The 8,698-nt window shown below is 41.7% G+C and overlaps 1 long non-coding RNA gene across 1 annotated transcript; it reads right to left on the reverse strand.

Moving 5' to 3' along the window:
- Positions 1-1,853: 1,853 nt before the first annotated feature.
- On the reverse strand, positions 1,854-6,409 carry LOC115251065 (uncharacterized). The gene is made up of 2 exons (XR_003889624.1): positions 6,142-6,409; positions 1,854-2,400 (listed from the first exon to the last, which is right to left on the reverse strand). It is a non-coding gene; the product is annotated as an uncharacterized lncRNA (long non-coding RNA).
- Between the last annotated feature and the right edge of the window lie 2,289 nt (positions 6,410-8,698).

An 8,698-nucleotide genomic window follows, 5' to 3' on the forward strand; every position in this document is an offset into this window, starting at 1 on the left:
TGTTGAAGGTTGCTCTCATTTCACACATAAAATAATAACAGACTGATGCCAAAGGCCCCTGGGCCGAGCAATAACCTCGCCTCTTCCTCCACTGCCATTTCATTTCAGAATTAATAGCAACTCCTGCGCATTCTTTGGGCTGAGCAACTTTTGTCTAAAGGAAATCAGAAAGCCTCGTGTTCCTTCTTATTGTCTAAACCAGCAGGAAAGCGCTCACTTTCACCACTGGTATGTTTTCAATTCATCTGCAGCTTTCGCACTGGGTGAGAGTGAATGCTGCGTGTAGATGACTTGATAATCATCTGCATTTTTGTAGGGTTGTATGAGAAGGAAAAGAAAAGGGGTTGATTGTTGCGAGAGAGCTGCTGTAAACTTTAAAACTTTGACATATTCCAGACATTTCACATGTGACTTGTCAGCACATGTTGAATTTTGCTGTTTTCAAGACTCTAGAATGCTTCAAAGAGTAAATCCAATCTACTGAAACAATACATTTACATGATTTTTTTTGTTGTTGTTGTTAATCGGCATCACATATGCAGGTGCAGCTAACAGTCACATGCTTGTTCCATTTGAGTATCATTGGAACAATAGGAACTTAAGTCCCACAGGAATGTTAACATTTAATCAATTCTGTCACTCCTCAGTCAGAACCAAACAGGCTTTATAGCTTCGGGCAGGAGTGCATTGACCTGGCAGTTAATAAAGCAATACAAGCAAATCTGTTAAAGGATACATCATGGTAAATATAACATCCACACATTTATTTATGCTGTGTGAACCTTCCTTCACCACTTCAAATGCCCCCAGTTACCTGCCTAGCTGGCCTGTTTATCGACTTTGTAAAGTAATCCATCATCCGGAAAAAGTTCAATAACAGCAAGCCAGAAGGGGTATTGTGACACCTGCCTCAGCCAATAAATCAATACCCCTCATTTGCTCAAATGGAAAAGTGGTAATCTAGTCAAATAACCTGGTGGAGCTAATCAATAGTTGGGATGAACGGTCTGTGTTAATGTGCGGATTAGGATCTCTCTGTTTTTCGATGGAAAAAGAAACATTTTTTTTCCATAACACTAATTTCTGGGTCATGCTCTCAACATTGACGTTAGCAAACTGCAGCATCATCAGGCGGGGCGCAGGCGTGTACACGTGGTGCTGCCTCGGCCTGCTGTGCAACACCAAACTGCAGTGGAATTTTCATTATTTTTTAAAGACACTGCTCCTTCTTGGGTGGTCCGTGCCATGTGTTGGCCCACAGTATGCGTAAATATGTGTCTTTCTGAGCGAGCATGTGTTAGGGAGGCCGTGCCTTGTTGCTTGTGCGTTTTGTGAATACGCTTTGCCCATGTGGCAGGGCAGGAGCGGCTTTTCGCCCAAAACTGCACAAGTCATGGATTCCCTTTCCACGTAATTAACCATGACTGCAATTTACAAGGGTGATAATCTAAACTGGGCTACAGCCAAGTGGTTAGAGCAGAGCTAAATACAGCTGCTGTGCTGGATGAACAACAGTTGCATGGTCGCAGATATGGAGATTTTCAAGACATTGTCTCAAACATTCAGTTCATCCAGTTAGACTTACAATCATTCAGATTTATTAAGCCTCTTCAATACCTAAATGTGGAGGCTTGGGATTCTTTTGTTAAAAAATGAAAGAATCTGAACAGCAATCTGGCACTCACATGTATATTTTATGATCCATGGTGTGAAATAGCTGAGTGGAATTTCATGAATCCTGCATGTCAGGATATGGCAGGTGGTCAGTGGCTGCGGCACATCTGACAACATCAGGTGATGTTGATAGTTGAAGTGCCTGAAACAGTTCAAAGAAAAAAGTCAAACACAGAATTTACATTATGGAGCTTTATTCATTATATTTTAACAGCTTTGCAAGTTTCCGAAGATATAACCCTTGCAGTATTCTCCAGTTGTAATAGTCTTCTTACAAGGTCTGGTAACTGAATGACTGGAGCTATTGGATGTAAAAGATTCCTGTCCAATTGTTAATTATTATGGTATTAAAATACACCAGCTGACATAATACTGACATAAAGACAGGGCTGGTACTGCACCAGGCAAGAAATGTGAGTAAAGGGGTTAATTCTATAAAATTAAAATGTCTTCTTTCTAGGATTTTCTTTAATTGTACATGCACAACACATATATCAGCCTCGGGACTTTTCTTTTGCTTGAATGTGCCTTTTTTTCGGTCCCCCGCTGACATGGACAATAGACTGTACTGAACTCCTGAGCAGCAGCAAAAGCTGGAAACAATGCTCGAGGCGTCGCGTGCCTCAGAAGGAGATTCATGTCTGGACCCTTGCCGAGTGGGAGGTGTCTGGAGTTGCCAATGGAACCAGGTGAAATGCCGGGCATGCCACAGCCTCATCTGGCTTCCTGCAATTGAAAGCCAGCAGGACAATTCCACTTCAAACATCCCAGAATTGTAGAACATATTACAAAGTCAGAAGACAGAATGTACAATAAGATACAAACACATGGTCAATGCAATAAAATGAATAAAATGGGAAAAGGGGGAATCTGGGGGTTGGCATTCTCTGGCCAGTGAGGTGGAATGTTAGACTGGACAGAGAAAAGCCTGCAGTGCCGATTGGAACTGGGCCAGCAGCAGCAGCAGCAGGAGGTGGAGGCACAGACGGTCAAAGTCAAACTGTGTAGGACCTCCAAACAGCAGCAAACTGTGTCGACATCGACAAATAAATTATTCCAAACTGATCTTTTCCCTTGTGTTGCCACATACAATAAAGGGAAAATCAGTCTAACTGGTGTTCTAGTAATGATAATAACAACTCAAAAATGAGCCTCTCTCATTTAATTATTTCTTGTTAATGCAGCGATTATGTTGCCAAACAGATGCAGATGTGGACAGCTGCAGGTGTTGACACCACACATGCACAGTAAATTCCAGTCCCAGAAATTGGAGGTCTGTGTCTGTCTATGTCCAAATATGCTCTGATATCACAGGTGCTGCCTTGCTCACAGAAAGACCTGGAAAAATGGGCCCTGCAGCGAGTTTCTGACGCTCACATTTAATTGTAGTAATAAGGAGGCAATTGAAGACAAGTTGTAATTGTGTTTTAAGCGGTATACACATGTGCATGCACGTGCACACACACACAAATGTAATTTGGTATAACAAACCATTCTTCGTGTAAAATCAAGTGCTTGGTTTGTTTTACTCAGATGGATATTTGTTTATTTTCCAATCTGTTTATTGACTGAATCTAAACCCACGGGGAAGGCCAGTGGGGTCAGAGGTCAGCTAGCAGCTCTCAAGCTGATATCTGCAGAAAGGTGAAAAGAAAGAGAGAGAGACAGTATGAGAGAAAAAAAACAAGGCCATAGGAGAGGAGACGCAGTTAAAACTTTGTTATCTTTATTGGGATGAGGTGAAAACTGACCCAAAGGTTGTAAAACAGATGTGAGTTAGATAGATGTCCACAAGCACACCCATTAGCTTCAATGCTAAAGAAACTAAAATACAGAAGAAAAATAACACATACAGTAGCTAGAGCCCAGACATCAGCGTGTGTTGACTCCACTCCACCTGCCTAATGGTCTTATGTTTATTCTATTATGTAAATTACTAAAGAAAAAGAAAACAGAAGCCCCACATTTTTCTGACTCGTGGCAAAAACAAATCAATGCTGTCATTAAAACAGTCCAACTCATTTGCACGATGTCCCGAGTTTCATTTCCAGCCAGTGTCAACTTGAGCTCTGCCCACATCATAATAGGTGCTTTGGGACATGTTCAAACCTTCTGTCTCTGCGTCCAGGCGTCCTGTCCTTTGTGTCAAATCTCATTTAATCACTGCTATTGATTGTTCTTAATCACCGCTTTTCTGGTTTCATCTCAATCAGTGAACACTTTTGCAGTTAAAGTGATACGCCCGGCGCCATCTGTTCGCAGTATTAGGCAGATCTAGTTATCAGCCATGTGGCGTCTATTCCCTCAAGATGTGCCGGTACAATGCTGAGATAACGCTGCTTATCCAGTATGAAGATCCTCATCTGCTGCTCTCCTAATGACTTTCTTTCTGAACACTTTAATTACTTGTGTGCATCAGCCTTGCAAATTGGATTTTAAATCTAAATTAGAATTTGCAGATTTTTTTTAAAGAAATAATTTGAGATTTCTCTGCCATAGATAAAAATGCGTTTTGGTTTGGGTTTTTTTGTTTGTTTTGTTTTATTCCATTGAACTAGATTAGCCATTTGTGGCGTTTCGTAAGAATTGTTATTTAGATTTTGTTCTTTCGTAGTTGGTGCGTAGTGATAAAACACAAGCATAAGGCACTGGTCAGGAGAGGATCCAAACTTATCCCCCAGCATTTAACAACCAGGACAAAACAAACAAACAAATACAGGCTGTTCTGAATCGTCGTCGAGGTTTGGCGCTTAAAGCAAGGACACAGTGCTGATAATGGACGGCCTGTGTCGGACTCAGTGTCCCACCGTTTTACAGCCTTTTACTGTCTGGTAACTCAGTGCCAACAGATGTGTTTACACAACCTTTATTGCTTGTCATTAACGAGCTGTCAGCATGTGTGTGGAAACAATTGAAGGCTTAAGTTGAAGACATGTGCAGGGCTTTGGACCAAATTGTGTTCGTAATCTGATGATTGGACATGGAAAAAGAAAGAGATTGAAAGAATAACGTCAAGTTAAAAGTCTTAGTTTACTTTGAAAATGATGGCATTTGGAGCAATGGTATGAGTTATGGGACATGAGGGAACTTTTACCTGGATTTTATTGCAAACTAATTTTGATATGTAAAATTATATATGTAACAACTCCAAAACATAGTTTTCTGAGTATGTCATCTGAGGCTGTTGTTTTGTTCTTTTTAAAACTCAGACTTTCCCACTATCTCCTGTGTGTTGACCTTCAGGTCAATGACACCAAGGAGCTGTAAAGGTCCCCTCAGCAGTGATGGATATTAAAACTAACTGTATAATCAATTAAGGAAGGTGAAGAAAACACAAGAGATGGAAATAAAGAGTAGTGGAATAGGGCTGACCACACTCAGTTCTCCCTTGAGCTGAGAGTTTTATGGAGTTCCATTTTTCCTGAAAGCTTTTGACACAAAAAAAAGGAGAACTTGAGAAAAGTGGGTGGTGTAACATAAACTGACCATACAAAGTCACAAGGAACTAAATGTTGACTTAGAAGAAACAGAACCCCAAATGAAGGAAGTGAAAGTTCTTAAAGAAGGGACTTTATGGTGTTGCTGCGATGGCCATCATCTGCTCTTTGTGCATACGATGATTCATTGTGACTAAATCATTCCATCTCCTATAAGGAAGGGTTCCCATCTGACTAACGCTTTCTGTTGCATGACAACTTCATGGCACGCTGAGATGACTCAAGACACGAAAGAGACTCCAAATCTCTGTTTATTTTGTTTTCCCTGCCCAGAGTTTGTTGCTATTTCTGGTTGAGCACAGCCAAAGCTTTACAAAGCTCCACAGCTGCAGGCTGTATTGTGGCGCTGCATTATATTAGAGCATGTCAGTGTGTGTGTGTGTGTGCGTGTGTGTGTGTGTGTGTGTGTGTGTGTGTGTGTGTGTGTGTGTGTGTGTGTGCGCGTGTGTGTGTGTGTGTGTGTGTGTGTGTGTGTGTGTGTGGGTTATGGACAGCTGCCAGTGGATGGACAGAGAGGTGTAGTTGGATATGAATGTTTGCATTGGATCTGTTCCAAAAGTCTCCTTGTTTTTTTTTTCTCAAATGGTGATTAAAATGGAGCAATGTGAGGTAAAGAGAAATAAGTTCAATAAAATAGGCATAGTGTGTTGACGGAGCAAGGAGAATTACAATTACACAATACAAAGGTGGAGTGATATAAGGTGGTTAAGGGTGGTTTGTAGGTGCCTGCCTGCTTGTAAAGGCACAAAAACAGGGATGGTGTTAAAGTAAGCAAGGTGAAGGGGAGAGAGGACAATAGAGACAAAGTGTGGGACATGAAAGATGAAGAAACAGGAAGAGGGAAAGAAAGGAACAATGAAAGGAAGGAAAGAGAGGATGAGAAGGAGAAGAAAGAGGGCCCCCGCAGATAATCCTGGAAATCCATTCAAGTGTAAAGGGAAAAAAAAAACAATGTAAAATGTAAAGTCACCTGACTCTTGACTCCAAAGGGGACAGCGCTGAAGGTTGGCACACAAGTCAGGATGTGTGTGGTACACTGAGTCCATTCAGAACCCACTTGAACTGTTGTACACTTGGAATCAAATCAGCTAACGCATTTACGTCTTTATGTAAGTATTCAGATGTACATGTCTCGCCCCTGTAGCAAGGTGAGAATTCAGACAATGTTTCTTCACACACTCACAACACCTGGCTGACGTATGAACGACCTCCTACTCGGTTTACATCCCTCTGTCTCTAAGAACTCCAAAAATGCTGTTGAGTTTGTTGTCTCACTTTTTTTTTCTCACATTTCTTTTTTCGAAAATGCCCCTCCTCCAAAACCTTCAAATGAACTACAACTTACTGTCACCACAAGAACCTTCCTGTTATGATCGCAGGGGTTTCTTAATGACAGCGGTGAGAAGGAAGGACGTCTTCTGTCAAGTCAAATTAAAAGACAATCAGCATCCCAGCGAATTAAACAGATCAGAACCCCCTTGGGGGAGGGGTTTACAGTAATGAGAGACAGTTGATGTGGTCGTCTCCCTGAACGAGGAGAAAACTTTCAGTAGGGTCGATTGAATAATCTGTTGTAGGTCTTATAAAGGTTCTGAATTGGGTCTAAGTGTATAACAGTGATACATTTTTCCAGGGATAGATTTTAGTGTGTGTATCTGCTATAGGCTGTCAGATCTGTAAAAGAACAATTTTACACCCCTGGTAGGGGTGTAAAGTTGCATATAGCAGGCAGGGTAAATTGAATCAAAATGAATGTGCTTCCATGCTCCATGAAATCTTTTTGAATGTTTGCTGTTCTTTTTCCCAAGTCCTTTTTTTTGTTATAAATAAGCTAATTTAATCTTTCATCTGGAAATACAAGACCTCTCAGATAAGGAGAGAGTTTTTACAAAGGCATAGGTTTGTAGGTGGATTATCACTTCCTAGCTTTAGTCTCTACTATTGGACAGCTAACATATAAAAACGGACTCTGTGGAACTAAGAACCTGAACTGAACCGCCGTGTACTGGAATGTACACCCTGGTCTACTTCACTTATAGAACTGCTTACATCAAAATTGCCCTTCTTGACCATTCCATTTTATAAACACTTTCAAAAATCAATAGCTGACCCGAGTATCTTTCATTGGTGGTTCTTCATATTCTGCTTCATGTCAGCCCACCCTCAGTGCCAGCGGGCCGACTGTGGTTAAAAGACATCCCTTGTGGCGTCAGAGAGTGGCACATTAACTCCGCATTCACCCATCAAGCTGCACAACGCTGCAATCATAAAGAATTACGATGACAGATGCCGCACATAACCTTGTCTCATACACAAATACACACATGTAGTACCAGACCTGTCACCCCCACTGGAAGCTTTGATGGTGGTGACCACAAAGCAGTGTTTATAGTGTGTAGTTGTCGCCTCTGTGCAAGCAGCTTTAGAGCGGATGGGGTGGGTGTGGCGCCCAGCAACATGACTTCAAACTTTATAAAAGCCAGCCAAGAGCAATTAGTACTGTTTTTTTGCACACGGGCCCTGGTACCCAGCAGTTCCAGGCCTCTTCATGCAGGGTTCTCCTTCTGTCTCTGCTGAAAATGTGGGAAACAAAAAAAGTGTGGGAGGCAGGGAAGCAGCCTTGCTGGCTAATTGGAAGCCACATCTGACTGATGTCGTGCCGTCTGATGTCATCTCCATCCAGATGTTATGTTGTGGGCGGATGAAAGAACCTAATAGACATGATATTTTTTTCCCTCATTTTCAGACACAAGGAGTTTAATTTATGACAGATGGCTTGATGCGGCAACAGAGATATGACTCAGGGCATATCAGTGTCGATTCACAATCTCGGCTCCCTAAACTGTTTATTGTTGTTATTTTTGAAGTTTTCTGTCGGAGATAAACATATCCTCTCATCATGAGCCCCCTATTATTGAACCACTCTGAAGTTCAGGCAGCTCATTTAGCCCATCTGATAAAAAAAAATGGACAAACAAAACTCTGATTTGCTTCAGTCCCTTGCAGTGGCCTTGTTTGCTTACTTTGCCTCCCCCCACCCCACTGTCCCGCATTGCAAGTGTCTCTTGAGGGTGACAGGATCTCGTTTTGAAGGCCGTCCAATCTTAACACTACCCTTCTTTGTCAGAATCAAGGAGGTGAAAATCCTCTCGGGTGCATTAAGAGCAGGGATTTGACCAGTAACTGGGAGTGTCAAAAAAGCCATTCAGCCACCTAAGAGTCCCTCCACAGGACAGCATGTTATCCATTAGTTTACAGGGGCGAATACACAACTCAGCACTACATGTATAACAATGTAGCTGGGTGTGTGTATGTGTGTGTGAGAGAGTGAGTGTGTGTTGAATGGAATCTGAAATACAGACAGATGGATAGAGTTAAACTTTAAATCAAGCAAACAATTGTAATTGTGCATCATTGCACACTAAAGAAGAAGGTATGCCCTCCACGGAGGTTTTTTTTTTCTATGTGGTCGCACAAATACTCACAAATTGGTGGAAAACATCGAATCCATATGTCAAAAACAGCAA

Source organism: Takifugu rubripes, chromosome 9 (genome assembly GCF_901000725.2).
Source record: "Takifugu rubripes chromosome 9, fTakRub1.2, whole genome shotgun sequence".
Lineage (NCBI taxonomy): Eukaryota > Metazoa > Chordata > Actinopteri > Tetraodontiformes > Tetraodontidae > Takifugu > Takifugu rubripes.